The sequence below is a fragment of the Cicer arietinum genome, chromosome 3 (assembly GCF_000331145.2).
Source record: "Cicer arietinum cultivar CDC Frontier isolate Library 1 chromosome 3, Cicar.CDCFrontier_v2.0, whole genome shotgun sequence".
Lineage (NCBI taxonomy): Eukaryota > Viridiplantae > Streptophyta > Magnoliopsida > Fabales > Fabaceae > Cicer > Cicer arietinum.
Window position 1 is genome coordinate 43,806,438 of NC_021162.2, and position 22,375 is coordinate 43,828,812.

Genomic DNA, 22,375 nt, shown 5'->3' on the forward strand with positions numbered 1-22,375 from the left:
TGGTCAACAATGATCTTACTCAAAAATAATTATGAAAATATGTTCTTTAGCCAATTCTTTATTTCTGAATCCAATACGAGCAATTTTCTAGATTGGCTATGTTCGTAGTTTGTTCAGATTGAGTTTGTACATTCTTCAAATTGAAACTGCCCATATTTTGTTGAGATTAAGTTTGTAAATTCTTCAGATTCATAATGTTCGTATTTTGTTAAGATTGAGTTTATAAATTGTTCGGGTTGATTACGTTCGTATGTTGTTAAGATTTCTTTTGTGAATTCTTCAGATGAAACTTTCTTCATATTGCTTGGTTTGATCTAGGAGGGAACATAGTGTTGGAACGTTTCTTGAACTTTCAGAAGTAGGAGTATGATTAAGTCCAATTCAGTATTTTGTCCTTTGTTAAAATCTGAATCATATCTTTGCAAATAATAAATGTATCATTTTGTGATTTTTCTTATTGTAAACAATTCTTAACTATATCTTCTTGTAGATAAATCTTGATCAAATCTTCTTCTAAGAATTTATATCTTCTTGTGATAAATCTTGATCAAATCTTCTTGTAAATTATCCATATCTTCTTGTGATAAGATGTTGATCATATCTTCTTCAAATCTTGACTATATCTTTTTTTCAACTTGGTCAAAGACTTTCATCAAATGTAAATCAGAATCAACCTTTATTTTAGATTGTCTTCAAAAACACGAATCTTCTTTCATACTCTATGAAGTCAAAATACATTGTTCTAACAAAATCCTTTTGTTAACATCAAAACACTAAGTATAAAATCCAATATGTTCCAACAATCTCCCCATTTTTTATGATGACAAAAGTGTATTTTTGTTAACAACTTTTCTATTAAATACTTTGACTCCCCCTAAGTCTAAGTATCTTTTCTCCCCCCATTATCAAAAATCATTCTCCACCTTTTTTCATCAAACAATAAGACTTGAAAGTGATTTTTTTTTTTAATTTGACTATTTTTTTAATTTGCCTTTTTTTAATTTACCTTTTTTTTTTTTAATAGAATGAAGATAACATAAACCTAAAACATAAAACATAAAATTTATTCTAAGTATGAAACTAAACTACTCTAAGTTTGGCATAACATTAGTTAGGTAAAAGAATAAGGTTTAGGTTTTCTTGATGAAGTCAAACCTATCTTTAGCTAGTGGTTTGGCGAGTATGTTAGCTCATTGATGTTCAATGTCTATAAACTGGATATTAAGCACACCTTGTTGAAAAATGCCCTAATGAAATGGTGTTGGATTTCTATGTGTTTAGCTCTAGAATGATGTATATGGTTTTTGGTTAGGCAAATGGAAGAAGTGTTGCCATAGTAAATGGGAATGTGGTTTTCTAGAATTTGTAGTCTTCTAGTTGATGTTTCTTTCAAAGTAGTTGACAGCTACAACTAGTTGCTGAAATGTAGCCAGTTTCTGTTGTTGACATCACAATTGTTCTTTGTCTCTTAGTTGACCAAGAGATTAGGTTGTCACCTAGAAATGTGTTGTTTCCACTTGTTCTTTTTCTCTCAAGTTTATCTCCAACTAAATCAAAATCACAATACCCATTTAGTTTGTACTAAGAAGATTTCTTATAGAACAAGGTAATGTTTGTAGTGTCTTTTAGGAATCTAAGGATTATGTTAACAACAGATGAACGCGATTTCCAAGGGCCAGCTTGAAATCTTGCACATACACTAAATATGATGTCAAGTCTTGAAGAGGTAAGGTAAAGTAAGGATCCTATCTTTTCTCTATTGGTTTTCTGGTCAACATTTTGGCCTAATTCACCATTTTCAAGTGAACAAGTAGAGTGCATTCATGTAGCCATAGGTTTGCAATCTCTCATCTCAAACTTCTTGAGAAGCTCTTTTGATTATCTAGTTTGATGAAAGTATTTACCTTTTTGACTTTGTTGAATTTGTATCCCTAAGAAGAACTTAAGTTCTCCCATCATATTCATTTGAAGTTCAAGTTGCATCAATTTATAAAACTCTTGGAAAAGAGTGCCATTAATATATCCAAAAATAATGTCATCAATATAAATTTGAATAATAAGAATGTCATATCGGATTGATTTTCTAAGAAGTGTATTAACTACTTGTTCTCTTTCAAAGTTATTTTTAAGCAAGAAGTTACCAAGTCTATCATATCATGTCCTAGGTGCTTGTTTTAGATCATACAAATATTTCATAAGTTTAAACACTTGATTTGAAAATTCAGAACTTTCAAAACCTGGGGGTTGTTTAACAAAGAATTCTTCACTTATATAAAAATTTAGAAAAACACTTTTAATATCCATTTGAAATAATATAATGTTATTATTTGCGGCAAAAGAAAGTAGGATACAAATAACTTTTAACCTTGCCATTGGAGCAAATGTCTCAGTATAATCAATGCCCTCTTGTTGAATCTAACATTGAGAAACAAGTCTTGTCTTATTTATGACAACTTCACCTTTTTCATTTAGTTTGTTTCTGAAAACCCAATTGGTTCCAATATTGTTATTCTTTGGTCTAGGTACTAGATCCCAAACATCATTCCTCATTCATTTGAATCTTCTTGCATTTCAAGCATTCATCTGCCAATGCTTTATTAGCAGATGTATGCTCAATTGATAAGAGTAAGCCAAACAAAGTGGTGTCTTTTGGTGATGATCTAGTCCTTAAGGATCACTTGCACATCCAATGTTTAGAGTTTCAGGATGAGATGGCTTGTACTTCCATCCAAATCTTCCTTCTGACTTATCTTGACTATTTCTTACTTGATCAGCTTGATCCTCTGAAGATTTGTCATTTTCTTTTGATTTGCTTGCATCCTCTAATTTTTTAAGTTCTTCTAGTTTGTCTGCATCTACTTCTTCTAGTTCTGGTAAATCTAAAATATCATCATATTACTTTGACTTTTCAAGGTCAAGCTGTTTGTTATCAAATTTAACATGTATGGATTCTTCCACAATATGAGTTTCGGTATTAAACACTCTATAAGCTTTACCGAGGATATCTTTAATGTTCCACATATAACATGTACGACCAAGTTGTTTAAAGTAAGAGATGTTAGGATTTTTACCTTTCCACAATTCATATGGTATTTTATTCAATATAGACTTAATTAAGACTAATTTGAATATAACATGCACTGTTAATTGCTTCAACCCAAAATGGATTTGCCACATTCATCTCATTTAACATGGTTATGACCATTTCTTGGAGTGATCTATTCTTTCTTTCTACAACTCCATTTTGTTAGGATGTTGTAGGAGAGGATAAGTTGTGAGAGATTCGATTCTCATCACAAAAACTTTCCAATAACTTGTTTTCAAATTCTCCTCGATGATCACTTCTAATTGTTAAAATCATAAGACCTTTTTCATTTATTACTTGTTTGCAAAATGTGATAAACACTTTCTGGGATTCATTCTTAGTTCTTAAATTTTTTACCCTTGTCCACCTAGTGTACTCACTAGTCACTACTATAATAAAGCCACATTTCTTTCCACTTAAAGAGGTTGTTTTTAATGTCCCAAAGAGATCTATATGTAAGAGCTCAAGTAGCTTTAACAAACAAAACATCTTTAATAGAAGGAGGAGTGCTATTACCAATTGTGCCTTGCCCCATGATCTAGCTTTTCTTCTTTCCTCCAAAAATTATTGTGCCTCGTTTGATCAATGTTAGGTCTTAAAACTTAGACTTTTCTCATGATTGGTGTTTTAAATTGGCTGCTGAATATATCTGCAATGTAGATAATTTTTCTCTTAGGTACCCAAATTTGGTTTGTTCCTAGTTTGTTAGTCTTGAAAGGTTTCTTGTCTTTCCTTGTATTTAACAAGGTACAAGATAAATTTGAGTGACCTTTAAAAGAGAAAACACTATACAAGATATCAGAACGAATAAGTTTAAGTTTAGTTACAATTTGTTCAAATCCTAGACCTCTTTTACCGTTTCTACTAACTCCATAAATTATACATGCTTACTTGCTTCTTTTCATACCTTTAGCAAGAAAATCTTAAAATAATTCTTCATGCTTCTAACGGTTACATGTGGTATTTTCAATTGATGTTGAACTATGATTACTTTTCAAAGTTAAATTTTTAGCCTTAAGTTCAACAATATCAGTTTTCTGACTTGCATTTTCTATTTTAACTTAAGCACTTTGGTTCTTCAAAAAATTAATTTCTTAAGTTAGGTTTGCAGAGTTTGTATGACACCATTAGATCCAAATCTAATTACTCTTCAATATTAGAGGAATCATCAGAATCATCATATGTAGTCATCAGACTCTTCTTCTTGGGTCTGGAATCTTTCCTCGAATGTTTTCCTCTTTCGAGATTTGGACATTCTGGCTTGATATGCCCAGATTCATTGCATCCATAGTAGATGATGCTTTTCTTGTCAGATTTTTCATCATTTCCTCTGTGTGACTACTTGTAATATCTTTGGGGTAATTTCTTCGTTCTATTGCGCCTCATCTTATGAATTTTTATGGATATGAAAGCCAATTCATATTCCTCTAAGTCTCCATTTTGAACTTCTAAATCATCATCCTCTGATTCCGTTGTTGCCTTTATAAAATTATTCTTCCTAGATTTCAAATCCAAGGTTGGTTGCTTTTTCTTGGGCTCATGATCTACAAGTTCAATTTCATGTATTATGAGAGAGCTAATGAATTCTTCCAACTTAAGAGTATTCAGATCCTTTGCTTCCTAAATGACAGTGATCTTATGTCTCCACTTGCTTGGCATACATCTTAGTATCTTCTTCACATGATCAATAGTAGTATAACGTTTCTCGTGTATCTTTAAACCTGAGACTATAGTCTGGAATCTGGAAAACATTGTTTTAATGTCTTCATCTTCTTCCATCTTGAATAACTCACACTCTTTGACTAGGAGATTTTCCTTTTCTTCTTGAACTTGATTCGTTCCTTCACAAGTATTAACTAGACTATCATAAATACTCTTGGTTGTCTATTTGGTTGTACACTAGTCAAACTCCTTGAAAGTGACTGAATTTATCACAAATTTTGTGGACATCTGATGTATCTTGTAGATCTTATTCTGATCAACATCCATTTCTTTCCCTGGAAACTTAATACCATACGTATTATTTGGAGCAATATAATAATCTTCACCCAAGTTCTAAAAGTTCAGATTCGTATGAATTAAAGGAACTTCTCAGCTTGTCCTTTTAGTACTCAAAACATTTTCTATAAAACCGAGTTGATCTGTTAATGTTTCCTCCAACAACTTCTTCACTGAATCCAGACATGTTGAACTCATAAATCTTTCCTCAAACACTATAAAGTGATTAACCTTGAAACCGAGCTCTAATGCCAATTGAAGGTGAAACACGAGAAAGGGGAATTCAACTGTGTTTGACTAAGTTGATATCTTTTTCATTATTTGATGAAACTAGTTCAGACTTGATGACTTACTTAGAGTAGAAGCAATAAAAAAACTAAGAAGTGCTTGAATAAAGTGATACAAGTGATTTATCATGGTTCACCACTAACTTGGGTACTTTCAGTCCCTTTACTCATAAGGATTTAATCCATTAATTCAACAACTAAAATTACAAAGCACCTTACCCTCCAAACAAGTCTTCTCAAATAGCTTGACAACCCCAGAATTTTGAGGAGCACACACACCTTGACTCTCTAAGCCAAATATTCTGCACACAATCTAAAAACCCATCATTTTTGAAGGCACACTAACACAACTATTGGGTTTGAATACAAAGGATTGGAACTATCACACTCTAAGAAAAGTACTTAGAAAATATTTCTCATTCGAACAAGTGTTTCTCTTTTTGAACTCTAAGATCAATTTGGAACTTTGAGCTTGAGTTCTTCTACTCTTTTATAATTTTTCGATGATCTTCTTCAGCCTTGTATTATAGTGAGAGGAAGATCATATATACATTTAACCATTTACTCTATTTTACTAAAGGTAAAAATACAAAGACAAAAACACCATTCTTTTATAAATATAATGTGTAGATTTTTCTTAATAAACTTGAATTTGTCCTAAATAATTGGTTTGTGAAAATATCAACCCACTGATGCCCTTGAATGTTTAAAATACCCTTTGGTTAAACATATAGCTGAAGTATTATCACAGAAGATTGAAATGTTATTCCCATTGATTTTGAAATTTTCTTGTTGATACTTAATCCACAATAGTTGAGTATTACAACCTGCTTCTATTGATAGAGCAATAGTCCATTGTCATTTGCTCGACCAAGAGATTAGATTCTCAACAAGGAATGTACAATTTCCACTAGAGCTTTTCTTTTCTAACTTGTCTCTAGTGTAATCAGTATCACATAAACCTATTAACCTGTACTTATATGATTATAATATATACCAATATTAGTAGTATCTTTCAGATATTTAAAGATCATCTTAACAACTATTAAGTTGGATTCTTTAGGGTCAGACAAAAATCTGGCACACACTAAACATAATATTTGGTCTAGAGACAATTAGGTAGAGGGGAGCACCATTTGTTCCTCTTTATACCTTTTGATCTTCCGTTTTACCTGACTCATTCTTATCAAGAGAACAAGTATGATGTATAGTTGTAGACACGTGTTTAAATTCATCCATTTTAAATTTTTTGAGAAATTCTCTTATGTATTTTGTCTGATAAATGAGTACACCATATGGGTTTTGATGAACTTGGATTCCAAGAAAGAATTTTAATTCTCCCATTATGCTAATCTAATTCATTTTGCATTAACTTAGAAAACTCTTGGTAGAGCTTGACATTAGTAGAACCAAAAATAGTATCATCAACATAGATTTATACAATGAGAAGGTCAATCTTAGATAATTTTCTAAATAAAGTAGTCTCAACCTGACTTTTATCAAAATTATTCTTTAATAAGAAGTTGCTTAACCTATCATACCAAGCTCTTGTCATTTGTTTTAGACAATACAAATATTTCTTTAATTTGAAATCATAGTATGGAAATTCATTATCTTCAAATCCAAGAGGTTGTTTGACACAACTTCTTCATTTATGTAACCATTTAAGAAAGCATTTTTAACATTCATTTGATATAAAATGATTTTATTAAATACTGCAAATGAAAGTAAAAGTCTGATAGCCTCTAACTTTTCCACATGGGCGAAAGTTTCTGTGTAATCAATACCTTCATGTTGGCTATATCCTTGAGCTACAAGTCTAGCTTTGTTTCTATCCACTTCACCTTTCTCATTTCGATAGCTTCTGAAAACCCACTTGGTTCCAATTGATTCTTTTCTTTAGGCTTGGGGACAAGATCCCATATGTTATTTCTTTTGAATTGATTCAACTCTTCTTGCATTGACATTATCCATCAATCATTTGATAGAGCTTTGTTTATAGTTTTAGGTTCAATTTCAGATAGCAGTCCAAATATAGATGTTTCTTTACAAGCATATCTGGTTTTCAAACGATCATTTTTGCTTCCTATGATCGAAGAGTCTGGATGAAAAGATTTGTATTTCCATCAAGGTTTGGATTCCTAATGATCTTGATTTGTGGTCAGTTCATTATTTCTTGTTCTTGAATTATCAGGAATATATTATCAGATTCATTGTATGATGGCTTTGTTGGTTCCTCTAATATCAGTAGACCTGTGAAGTCTACATCTAGCTTTGAATTTTTATCAACCAAACTTTCATCAACAAACTTCACATGAATTGATTCCTCAACAATAAATGTTTCTTTGTTGTATACCAAAAAGATGCACTTTTGAGATCATGAATCAAATTTGCCAAGATTCTTTTTGGTATTCAAAATATAGCCTATGAAACCACATTAATGAAAGTATGAAATGTTGGGTTTATTCCTTTCCACATTTCATAAGGAGTCTTATTATAAATATGTCTTATATAGATTATATTCTGAATATAACATGCATTGTTCACTGTTTCTACCAAAAAGTGCTTGGCAACATTCATTTTGTGAATTTTTATTCTCTTCACAAATGTTTTCAACAAGCTTATTTTCAAATTCACTCCAATGATCACTACGAATTGTTGCAATACAAAAGCCTTTTTCATTTTGCATTTATTTGTAGAAGATGGTGAAAATATTATGTGACTCATCCTTGTGTTTAAGGAACTTTACCCACGTTCATCTGGAATAATCATCAACAATAAAGAGTCCATATTTTTTTACCACTGACAGAGGCCTTCTTTACACGGTCAATAAATCAAGATGTAAAAGTTCAAATGCTCTAGAATTAGAAACAACATTTTTAGAAGAAAAATATGATTTTGTTTGTTTCCATTTCTGACATGCTTCACAAAGAACATTTGATTCATATATAAAATTTGTGAAGGATTTGAATAAATCAAGTCTTTTCATTTTTGAGATTTAACCTCAAATTGCCATGTCCTAATCTTTTATGCAAAATCAATGGTTCTTTATTCATAAACATGAGACACTTTACTTCTTGTTTTTCCAAATCAAAAACATTTATTTTCTAAATATTGCTTTTGCATTGGCCAGTAAATAGTATGGATCCATCAGTTTGACTTTTTACCTTACATGACTTTTGATTGAAGACATCATAACATATGTGGCTTATGCATTAGTCCTTTAACAAGTCAAACATTATTAATAAAGGAAAATAAACCATTACCTAATGTGTCATACACAATAATCTTACCTCTTAATCGCATTCAAAACCTACAAATCTTCTATTCTTGAGGGTATGTGTAACATCCTGCTTTTTTCGAGACATTACAAATTCATTTTTATTTATTTATGATTATCTTAAATACTCATTTACTTTAAAATCATTTAATAACTAGTTTAATTATATTTCAAAAAATAATAAATCAGAGGATTTGCAATTACTAAAAGTAATTTAATACATTAAACAAAAGAAACTCCTAAAGTCAAAACTCTCGACGTTTTACTACCCAAACATAAATCCTAGTTGGTCACAAACTTTGGACTTGTGGAAAACTCACCAAACAAGTCTAACACCGATACAGAAGTATCTTGAAGCCTCCAACTGCATGCTATTGTACTTCCTCGCATTTCTCCTATTAGGTTGATCGTGATATTATTCGCAAGTAACACTGTATGTGACGTCCTGTCAAATGTAAGGGTTATCTCCAAATAACAAACACAGAGCAAACATGCATGCATATATAGTTGTTATAGCAAAATATAGATAAATCATATATTTCATTTAACAGTTAAAAATCACAACGCATCAAAGATACAAATCAATCAAAATGCACAATCTATTTGTTATACTATATGTCAATGCATGATTCCGGAATATCGCTCCCCCCACAAGGGCTTCGTGGGTCCTTCCAAGCAACACCACTAACTCAAAATCCCCGCAAGGATATGTGGGCTCCAAACAATTATGGACGCACCACCAACTATGGGCTCCAACCATTTACGGACGCACCACACGACTATGAATGCATGAATGTAGACACTTTTGTTAGCAACAGTATAGATCACTCAACCAGAGCGTCCAAAATCATTCAACCTTGTTCTAAATCAACCCAGTTTAAACCCAAGTAATCACCTTGAATAGCCACAACATGTCAAGCACAACCGTTATAACAACGTATCACATAACGTTCATTTTCCACAATTTGAGCATATCAAGCACAACCATTATTAATATTCATTTTGAAGATAACACCCAAATAGAACCAATACACAACATCACTGTACATTTATATCACATATAATTCAAGTAGGAAAGCGAATGGAGTGATGCCCTTACCGTTAACAAAGTTATTTCTAGAATTATGCTTCACAAATTCTTGTCTCACTCATTTCATACCTGCTGCTGTGCGAGCACAATTTCTCCCTCTCTGAACGTCTTTTCGCCGATTCAACCGTTGAAAACATGGATCTGAATGTTGTGAACCTTCTGTCCAAAAATCAGCACGATCCAACGGTTAACGAATACGCAATCAATGTTTTTCTGATACTGATTTAACAAATTCGGGAATAGAGTTACTCCTCTCTTTTCTCTTTTGGTGGTTGTCTTTTCTATCAAAATGGTCTCCATCTCCTTCTCTCCTAAACCCTTTTCTCTATATCGCAGAGCATAACATTTTGAATGGAAGACGTCCGTTTTGTTTTATTCATTTTTATGGGTAACGTGATATTAAGTGGAGAATGTGATATTAAACGGGTAAAATGGAGAACATATTATTAAGTGAGAGGGAAAGTGGGGAACGTAAACGTGATATTAAATTAAATGGGGAAAGTGTGGGTGATATTTAGTGGAAAAAGTGGGGAACGGGATATTAAATGGGGAAAGTAGGGAACGTGTATTAAGTGGTGACGTGGCATTTCAACTAAGCCATGGAACTTCTTTTTTAACGGTTGCCTTTTATTATTATTATTATTATTATTATTATTATTATTATTATTATTATTATTATTATTACCAAAAATTAAAATAATATCATCAACAATTATTTCTACACCTAAAGTAAAAATATAAAAATAAAATAAAATATCTGGATGTTACAGTCTGTTCTTGGAACATAGACTTTTCTATAATCATATGTTGTGACAATCAACTGTCGAAGTACCACAACTGGTGTTTTGACTTTGTTGCTAAGGATATTTGCATGATATAATATTTTATTCTTAGCTACCCACATTTGTTGGGTTCTAGTTTGTTATTTCTGAAGGTTGTCTTGTCTTTCCATGTTTTTATGCATATGACAAGTTCTTTATTGTGGCCTTACATTAAGAAGTATATGTAAGCAATATCAAGTTATTCTTATGATTTTTCTCTGGTTCTTCAAAACCAATATCACATTTATTATTTTTTCTAACGTCATATATCATAGAGGCTTGTTTGCTTTTGTCTGTGTCGTTTGTAATAAATTCATTGAAGACTTTTGAAACATTTTCTTTCAAAGTAAGTTTCTTTTTTCAAGTTTTCAAAGTCTTTTTCAACAAAACTACACACACATATGCGCGCACACGCACCCACCCACCCACACACACACATATATATACGCTAATTACGAGATATGTCATATAATACCTCAATTACTTCATCGTCAGAATTAAAGTCAGAGTGTGTATCTTCCATCAGAGCCATGTTAGCATGCTCTTCATCTTGATCAGATGATTCATTAGATTCATCTCAGGTAGCCATAATACCTTTCTTAGTTTCCTTGAAGTCTTTTCTTTGGGAATTTCCCTTTTCAAGTTTAGGACATTCTGATTTGAAATGTCCTAGATTTTTGCAGTCATAGAAGATGATTCTTTTCTTGTCTAATTTTCCCCTTTTTTCTCTACTATTTTGGGATTGTTCGAAATCTCTTTTGGTAAAGGAATTCTCCCTGTTGTTCCACATGCTCTGGATTTTCCTTGAGATAAAAGAAAACTCTTCATCATCTGAGTCTTCACTATGATCGTTTGATTTGCTTTCCTCCGAGTCTTTAGTAGATTGTAGAAATTTGGAGTTAACCTTCTTTCATTGGGACTTGAGAGCCCAGGATTTGGACTTATTCTTAGGCTCATATTTAACTAGTTCAATCTCATGAGATCTGAGTGAACTCATCAACTCTTCTGGAGGTTGTTTAGATCTTTTGTCTCTTGAATTGTTGTCACCTTTGGTCTCCACTTGCTGGGAAGAATTCTGAGCATATTTTTGACGTGGTCAGAGGTAGTGTAACTCTTTTGGAGATCCTTCAATTCAAAGACCAGAGTTTTGAATCTTGAAAACATTTTCTCAACGTCTTTTATCTTCTTCTATCTGGAAGGGTTCATTTTATTTGAAGGTGATAACAAATATCATGAAAGTTATGGCTCTATGATGCATTTTGTGTACTTTCTTTTGATCAGTGTTGAGATCCTTTTTGCATATTTCAACACCAACAACGTCTTTTGGAGCCTCGTAGCCATCTTCGATTATGTCCAAGAGTTCAAGATCATGTGAGATATAGAAACTTATGAGTTTGTATTCTCCATCAAATAGGGGAGGCCAACTAATATTTCCACTTGTAACTTATTCACTTGAGTTCATAATAACACTAAGTCTTTCTCAAACATGGTTTAGTGTTCAGCTTTTATACCATGCTCTGATGCCAATTGTAGAATAAGAAACACAAGAAATGAGGTATTTGAATTGTGTTTTATTTATAAATAAAAAAAACATTTTAGAAATATCAAAACCAAGTGATGTAAAATAGACTATATAACATACAAATATAGAATAACACAATCAATTTATTCTGCTTCACCACCAACACGGTAGCTTTCTCCAGTCCTTTCAAACTAAATGATTTAATCCACTAATTCACCAACTGAATCACATTTGCATTGAACACCTGTTAGTCAAAGTGATTCTATTCAAGTCTTCTTAACTTTCTAGCTTAGTACAGTCAAACTGTTGAGTAATGCATCCACTACTGGATTAAATTACAAAAGTGAAAGTTTAAGGATTTTCAAAATACTCTGACAAGAGGGTGTTTACAAATTGTCATAGAATAAGGTACTTATTCTCTAACAAATTATCTGCACAATAATTGATACATAATTACTTGGCACTTTCACCGTGCTTTTATATTCCCACAGGAACCATTCTATTGTATGTATCCTTTATAAATATGAGTAGCTTTCAACAATTTGCTGTTGCTAGAATAGTCGATCTTCACATATATGCATATGTTTATGTTTGAGTTGACATATAAATTATTTATCAATTCCTTTCTTCTTCAAAATGTCATATACCATCGTTCGGTATAAAACCCTCGCACTTCTCGGTTTGGAAGGTTTCTTATCGTAACATACATTTTCAATTGCATATTTGCATGTGAAATAAAGCCAACACTGATACATTGATTAACATGCACATATCCTATGAATTGGAATGTTGCGAACAACGGTGATAGTTAATTCGATCTCATGAGAATGAAGTGTCGTAGTTTATATAGAGTTTGATCCAAATAAAGTATACTTTATTTTTATGGTCATATTTTCATACATATTATGACTTGCAATTTATTTATGATTTCATTTTTTTGTTCACCATGTTGTTATTATTCTATTATTTTAGGATTTAGAAATAAATTTGTGGTCAACAATTCTTTTATTTGAGGTTCATCTCCATTTAAAATAACTCTTCACAAATATGTTAATAACTATTTTGGTGGGATATTTTTATTTATAGTAATATAAATATTAAAAAGGGGAGGTGCATACATTGGTTTTTGTTGATTTTAATTTTTGTTTGGATATATTGAAAATCATGATTTGGAGATTTTATTTATTTATGCATAAGCATATCAGAGACATTCATGTCATCATAATCACAATATGCGTGACCACAAGATGGTGAACCAATTGAGGTGGATGAAATCAATTTAATTTATGTGATTTTTGGCGGTAAGAAATGAAAGATAAAGTGTTTGTATTTTGGCTAAATTAAGCACCATCATAATCAACTTTGTATCCTTTTCATGTCAAGGAATATTATAGTTACCTTTCAATTTTGTAAACTGAACTATTTAGATCACATAAAATGTGGGATATTAAGAATTATAGTTTGTACAAAGTGAGTGCCTCTTTTGATTTTTATTTACTAAGTAAGATGTTTATAATTGTACATAGATTTATAAGTTTAATAAGAATTGACAAATTTAAGTGTCTATGGTATATAATTTAGAGATACAAGTGTTAATTAGTGAAATTTTAATATCCACTAAATTTACACCCACAAAAATAGTACGACTATGTGATGTGTGTAGTTAATGTACACACAAAGTTATATGTCATCAACGCACGCACAAAGCTTTATGCTATTAATGCACGCACAAGACACTGTATTATTAATAACAAGAAAGATACATTAAATTGATGCTTATGACTCAAGATTAACATCATATAAAAATTAATACGCACACGTGACTCTATGTCATTAATACACGTGCAAAGTTTTATTTCATTAATGCACGCATATGGTTCTATGTCTTTGATGCACATATAGTTTTCAATGTCATTAATACCAAGGTATTATCATTAAATAGTTGTGCATGACTCAAGATTGACAATCATGCAAAAATTAATACCCACAAAGAGAGATTATAGATTGATGTTTATAAGTTTAAGTGTTAAATAAATTTTTAATCCCTATAAAATTGAAGTATTTCACTATTAGTCTCTAACATTTTTTTCTCACTTTTTTATTTTAGGCCTCATATTAAAATTCGTTTTAGGTTGCATATTTTTTTCTCAGTATTGTGAACAAGGAGCTGGAAAGAGCACCACAGCCACACTCCCTCAAGTGGTTGAAATGAACATGTGTAATTTGAGACGACGCCCATGAGAGCTTTCTCATTAGTATTCTCCGCAACTTTTCAGATGAAAAATGAAGATATTTAGTCAGTGATTTTGTGAAGAATAAGGAATGTGCTTTTTTATTTCTAATCAAGAATGGAGGCAACCTTAATGTGTTTTGATGGAGAATAACATTTTGATATGTTTTCTGAAAGTAGAAATTCTAAATACTAACATTTTATTTTAATTTTTTAAATTAAAACAAAAATAGTAATCTAAGAAATAATAATTTCAAACCCATGTCAAGAGCCTTCGCATTAAAATTGTCCATATGGCAATGACACGTGGCCTTCTGTCAGTCAAAATCAGTTGATTAACTTTATAGTAACTAAAAGTAAAATACACCAATTTTATAGGGATTAAAAATTTATTTAATATTCAAAAGATGTTTAATAAGAATCAACATACTTAAGCGCTAATTGAAGAGGATTTAGATATACCAGTTTTAATTAGAAAAACCCTAATCTTACATTTAAATATCCACTTAAACCCACCGAAATAGTATAGACACTATGAAATGTTTAATTAATACACACAAAATTTTGTGTCATCAATTCACACACAAAGTTTGTTAGAATCAAGTCATTTAGTAGAACAACGACTCTTAAATTATTTTGATGATAATAAATATTATTTCGTATGAATAACTTATTGTGCTAATGAAACTATTTAAGTGGGCAGACCTTTTATCATAAGGTTTAAATACTTTACGATGCATCCTCTTATGAATAGTGATGATAAATAATTAAGACCCTTTTTTGTTTATTACTTGTTTGCAAAATGTGAAAAACACTGTGGGATTCATCTTTACTTCTTAAGAATTTTACCCATGTCCACCTAGTGTAATTATCTACTATAACAAAGCCATATTTCTTCCACTTAGAGAGGCTATTTTCACTAGTCCAAAGAGATCTATATGTAAGAGTTCAACGGACTTTGAGGTAAAGAATGAGTTCTTAGGGGCAAAGGAGTTTTTTTTTTTCTTTTTCTTTTGACAAGCTTCACACATAATTCCAATTTTGTAACTAAGCTTAGGTAGACCTCTGACTAGTTCAGTTTTGAAATTAATCTAAGGTTTGCATGACCTAATATTTTGTGTCAAACTAGTATCTCTTCATTTACTAACATAAGAAGACACTTAAGTCTTGTTTCTCTAGACTAAACAAATTTATCTTATAAATATTTTTTTTCCTATAACCTGTCAAGAGTACAGATTTATCCTTCTAACTAATTGCCTAGCATGTTTTTTGATTAAATATAATATCATGATTATTATCACTTAACTGACTTATACATAATAAATTATGCTTAAGACCTTTTACAAACAAGACATCTTCAATATAAGGGGTAGTACCAATGATCTAGCCTTTTTGCTTTGATCAATGATCTAGCCTTTTTGCTTTGATCAATGATCTAGCCTTTTTGCTTTACTCAAAAAGTCACTATGCCTCCTTCGATCAATGTTAGTTCCTGGAACATAGACTTTTCTCATGTCATGTGTCGCGAGCATCCATTGTCCAAGTACAATGGTTAGTGTTTTAACTAGATTGCTGAGGACATACGCAACATAAACAATTTTGTTCTTAGGTACCTAAATTTGGTTCGGTTCTAGTTTGTTAGTCTTGAAAGGTTTCTTGTCTTTCCTTGTATTTAACACGAGACAAGATCATTTGGAGTAACCTTTCTTACAGAAAATATTACGCAAGATATCAGAGGAAATAAGTTTAGTCTCAATTACAATTTCTCTAAATCCTAGACCTCTTTTACCATTTCTACTAACTTCATAAATCATAGAAGCATACTTGCTTCTTTTCATACCATTAGCAAGAAAATCTTGGAAAACGTTGTCATGCTTATTAGAGCTACATGTGGTATTTTCAATTGATGTTGAACTATGATTACTTTTTAGAGTTAGATTTTCAATCTTAAGTTTAGCAATATCAGTTTTTAAAGTTGCATTTTCTGTTTTGACTTTAGTACGTTGATTATTTAAAACATTAATTTGTTCATTTAGGTTTGCATTTTCTTTCCTAAGTGTTTCCAGGTTTAAAGACAATTTGTGATTTTTGTTCAAGGAGTACTTATAGTAGTAATTAAATCAGATCGAGTTAAGTCAGAAAATACCTTAATTTCTTCATTAGTTGATTCACTTCTAAAGTCATAATCTCTGTTGGATCTAAAGGTAGAGTTGGTATGAGCCATCAGAGCCAAATATGATTACTCTTCATCATCAGAATCATCCTGTGTAGCCATCATACTCTTCTTCTTGGGTCTAGAATCTATCCTCTAATGTTTCCTTTTCTCCATATTTGAATATTTTGACTTGATATGTCTAGGTTCATTGCTCCATATAAGACGATGCTTTTGTCATATTTATCATTATTTCCTCTACTGAACTATTTGGAATATCTTTGGAGAAATTTCTTCTTTCTATTGTGCCACATATTTTTGATTTTTTATGAATATGAAAGCCAATTCCAGATCTTTCGAGTCTCCATTTTTATTCTCTGGATCATCATCCTATGATTCTATTGTTGCCTTCAAAACTTTCTTTTGCTAGGATTTCAAAGCCAAGGTCGGTTGCTTCTTCTTGGGCTCATCCTTTTGCAAGTTCAATTTCATCTGATTTGAGAGAGCTAATTAATTCTTCTTGCTTAAGAGTATTCAGATCTTCTTCTTACTAAATTGTTGTGATCATAGGTCTCCTTTTTCTTGAAAGACTTCTTAGTATCTTCTTCACATGATCCATAATAGTATAGAATCTGGAACATATTGTTTCAATGTCTTCATCTATTTCCATCTTGAACAACACATACTTTTTGACATGGAGGTTGACCTTTGCTTCTTGAACTTGTTTGCTTCCTTCATAGGTCATAATCAGACTATAATAAATATTTTTTGATGTCTCCTTGTTGGCGCACATGTCAAACTCCTTGAAAGTGATTACATTTATCATGAATATTCTCGACTTATGATGCATCTTGTACATCTTTATCTGGCCAACATTCATATCTTTCCTTGGAATCTTAATAACATTAGTACTCTATGGAGCAATATAACCATTTTTCACCATGTCCCAAAGTTTAAGACCTTGTGAAATAAAGAAACTTCTCATCCTGTCCTTCCAATAATCAAAACTTTCTCCATCAAACAGAGGTAGTTTGTTGATATTTTCTCCTACAGCTTATTCATTGAATCCAGACATGTTGAATCCTTCGATATTTCTTTAAACATTGTAAAGTGCTCATCCTTGAGGTCGGACACTATGTCAATTGAAGGTGCAAACACGAGAATGGATAGCTGAATTATGTTTGACTAAGTTGATAACTTTTTCATTATTTGACTAAATTGGTCTAGACTTGATGATTGACTTGGAGTATAAGTAAAAACAAAACTAAGAAGTGCAAGAATAAAGTGACAAAAGTAATTTATCCAGGTTCACCACTAACTTGGCTACATTCAGTTCCTTCAATCAAAAGGACTTAATCCATTTATTCAACAACTTGAATTACAAAGCACTTGACCCTCCAAATCAGTCTTCTCAAACAACCTGACAACCTTATACTTTTTAGTAACACACACACCTTGACTCTACCAGCCAAGTCTCCACACTAACACCAGTATCAGGTTTGACTACAGAGGTTTGGAACTTGAGTAGATGATTCTAACAACCTATTTATAATAATGACTATTACACTATAAGAAAAGCACTTAGAAAATATTTCTCGTTCGAACAAGTATTTCTCCCTTTGACTTCTAAGATGAATTTCAAAATTTGAGCTTGAGTACTTTTTTCCTTATAATTTTTCGATGATCTCCTTTTTGAACATTCAGTATATATTTATAGATAAAATTAGGGCTTCAATTTAGTCCTTGTTCAATTTTGAATTGTATATTCACTTCATGCTCGGTCAACAATGATCTTATTCAAAAATAATTCTGAACAATATATTTTTTTTATAATATGTTCTTTAGCCAATTTTATTTTTGAATCCAATATGAGTAGTTCTTCTAGATTGATTATGTTCGTATTTTGTCCATATTGATTTTGTAAATTCTTTAGATTGAGAACATTCATATTTTATTAGATTGAGTTTGTAAATTCTTCAAATTTATATTGTTCGTATTTTGCTAAGTATGCTCTCGCAAATTTTTCATATGAAATTTCCTTCTTATTGATTGCTTTGATTTGGGCCGGAACATATTGTTGGACCGGTTCTTGAACTTTCACAAGTAGGAATATGACTAAGTCCAATTCAGTATTTTGTTCTCTGTCAAAATCTGAATCATATCTTTGCAAATGATAAATGTATCTTCTTGTGAGTGTTTCTTCTTGTAAACAATTCTTGATCATATCTTCTTGTAAATAATTCATATTTCTTGTAGATAAATTTTGATCAAATCTTCTTGTAAATAATTCATATCTTCTTGTGATAAACGTTGATCAAATATTCTTGTGATAAATGTTGATCAAATATTATAAATAATTCATATCTTCTTGTGATAAATAATTCATATTTTTTTGTAGATAAATCTTGATCAAATCTTATTATAAATAATTCATATCTTCTTGTTATTAACCTTGACCAAATCTTCTTGTAAATAATTCATATCGTCTTGGGACAAATCTTAATCAAATCATCTTGTAAATAACTCATATCTTCTTATTGGCAAGATGTTGATCATATCTTTATTCCAACTTGGTCAAAGATTTTCTTCAATTATAAATCTAAATAAAAAATTATTTTAGATTGTCTTTAAAAACACGAATTTTCTTTCATAATATGTGATGTCAAATAAATTTTTCTCATAAAATAATTTTTTTAACATAAAAACTCTAAGTATAAAACCAATTTGGTTTTAACAAACTCCCACATCAAGATTACAGACTTGCGAAGTAAATTAATATATTTGTGGAAGCCCATTTGTAATTGGAGTGTAATCTCTTTAGGGAAATGTTTTTATGAGTTTGCTAATTTGAATATGTCTAGGACTTATGCAATGTGTGTACGATAGGTTTTGGGAACCTAAAATCTAGTTTCTTGTGCTTCTTTACTTGGACCTTGGAATTTAACCCACAATTAATTTATCAAATAAATATTCATGTTCGGATCTGCATACATGGCTTGCCTCAAGAATACTAGAGATAAGACAATATTTGTGATCGCTGGTAGAATTCCATTGCCCACCTTTCAGGATGAAGTTAGGTGTGATAGTTCCTTTAGTCATCGTGCTCATGTTTTAATAGGTGTCGATCACATGATAAATCTTCACGACCACATTCTTGTTGAAAGAGAAGATTGTGATTTTCATGTGGACATAGAGTTTAAAAACTATCATCATTTTGCACCACTTGTCACAATACTGACCACATGACCACCAAATGTAAACGTAGACATCGTAGCATGGAGACAAAATGTAAAGCTCCTTTAAACAAAAACATATTTATGTAGTCAAAGAGAAGAAAACAACGATGCTGCTTGATGTAGAATAAGAAACACAAAAAATGGGGGCTTTGAATTGTTTTTATTATTAAACTCTTTTTCTTGTGGCTAAACTAAAATAAATAAAGAAAATCAGGTTAATAAAAATATAGTAGAAAGACACGACCAATTTATCTTGGTTCACCATCAACACGGTAGTTGCGTCTAGTCCCTTCAACCTAAAGGATTTAATCCACTAATTCACCATAGAATCAAACTTACAATTGAACACCTACTAGTCACACTAACTGTGTTCAATCTTCTCAGCGTTCTAGCTTAGTACAATCAACCTTTTGAAGAAGGCAACCACTACTGTGCTAGTTTACAAAAGAAAAGGTTTGGGTTTTTCTAAATTAGCTCTCGCAGAGATTGTTTACAAATTTGTTCATTCATAAACTTTTCTTAGCACTAAACTGAAAAAGAATGATTATGAGCAAGAGTGCAAATGTGATTAGGGTTTTTGGCCACTGTCCTGATTGCAAGAAATCAGCATAACTCATAAAGTTTCATATCGTATCTTTTGAGATTTATTTGCCATAGAAACTTTTCAAAACATATCTTGTAGTCGATTTAGTGTATCTTGTTAAAACAGTTAGGAAACAGAGAAAAAGATGACCAGAGCATATATTAAGATCTTCAGACAAGTAGTAGATTCATAATGTTTACCATAGGATCCGCAAATGCCTTTTCTTCTTTGGATCGTTGACTTTCATTAGAGCGTAGACTTCTTTCATAGTATAAAGAATAACTCAGAGCCAGCCGATTAAATGCTTGAATTGATGATGTGAAAATCAAAGGCAGACCATCACTTGCTTTGTCAAGCTAACCAAAGGCAGAAGATCAAGGCATAGCTACGTTCAACAAAGGTCACTGAACCAAAACATATCACGTAATTCCAAAATCAAAAGAATCAAAGAATTGCTTAAATTATTGGAGTAAGCCAACACAAAGCATTGTCGCATCACTAGAGATGCATGTCAGAGCACATACATCAGACTTACAAAGATGGAGGGAAATGAAGTCTTGTTGTTCCTTTGTCTTCGTCCAGTTATCAGCGGAGACAACATAAAACTCTATATAGTTCACTTGATATAAGACCTGCACATTTAATAAAAATGTTAGTATATTAAATGGTTCCCATAAACTGATTTTGTTATCAACAAAACAAGTAAGGGTCATAGTTCTTCAAACCAACATGGTTCTAACACATAATGTTACTGAGGTTGCACTAGTGGTAGAAAGTGATAATATAGATCATCGTGTTATCAACTCTTAATTTATTGAGGAAATATCTCCTTGTAATAATGAAAATTTTGATAAAAATAAATAGGATAATGAATCTTCAAATTCGATTGATTCATTTTTAGTGAAGAACTCATTCATGATAAGAAAAAGTCTAAGATAGCAAGACTAAATAAGTTATAAACTCAAATTTCAATGTTATGCATGATATGGAAATACTCTTAAACCTGATCAAGATAGGTTGATGACTCTCAAAAAATAAAAGAGTCAGATAATATTATTTAGAAGTAAAGTATTTTAATGTAAAGAAATATATATAAAATAAAAAATCCATTTAATTACGTCTTGTTTTATTTCGTTCTTACTTTTACTTATATTACCAATTTCTTAGGACATGCTAATCTAAATTATAAATGTTCATACATTTGTAGAACCAAATATAGTACGGTAGTTTTATTGTTGAATAAATTAATTCAAGCTGTGTCACGTTGCAAATATTTGAACTTATAAAATTGATGTTTCTTCGGTAACATAGTTGTAAGATACATCTCCTAACAAGTAAATGTATCAAATAATAGGAGGGTTATATTTTTTTTAAATTGTAAATTAAAATATTTAAAAAAAATAATATTCTAAAAAAAATCCTACTAATTAAAAATTGTAAAAAAGGTAAATAGAGAAGAAAATATAAGTATAAATGGGGATCGGGGAGACCCTTTACGAAGGGTAGAAAAGATCCGAAGGTGCAGACAAAGAGAGGCTTGACCTCAAGTAATGGACAGAAGAGACAGATGTAAGGTTAGGGAAACGGATTGCGCGATGATCGTACTATCCATCACACTTGGCATCAGCTGTCTGTGCAGAAACAACAAATCGCAGCAGCAGCAGCAGAGCAGAGCAGAGCAGCAATATAGACACAGACAAACAGCATAGGCTATGCTATGCTATGCTACGCAGTACTGTGCATAAAGCAAGATAAGCCACACCACCACTCCCCCTCCACCACCACAGTGCAACTTTTTCATTGCGTACACCTCCATTCCATCCGTTTTTTTCACACCGTGACAAATCTTCCTGTGATGAAATCATTGCATTAGTACTGGAATACGTTGAGAGATATTTAGAAAAATTGGGATAACAATCGGTGCCTTGTACGGGCATATAAAATGAGGGTTATTTTATACATATATATAATTTTTTTTTAATACTAATCATTATATTTTATATTTAAAAATATATATTAAAATATTTTACTTTTTTAATTTAATTGTATCTTTGACAAGTGATCACATTAAAAATAATATTTTATTTTATA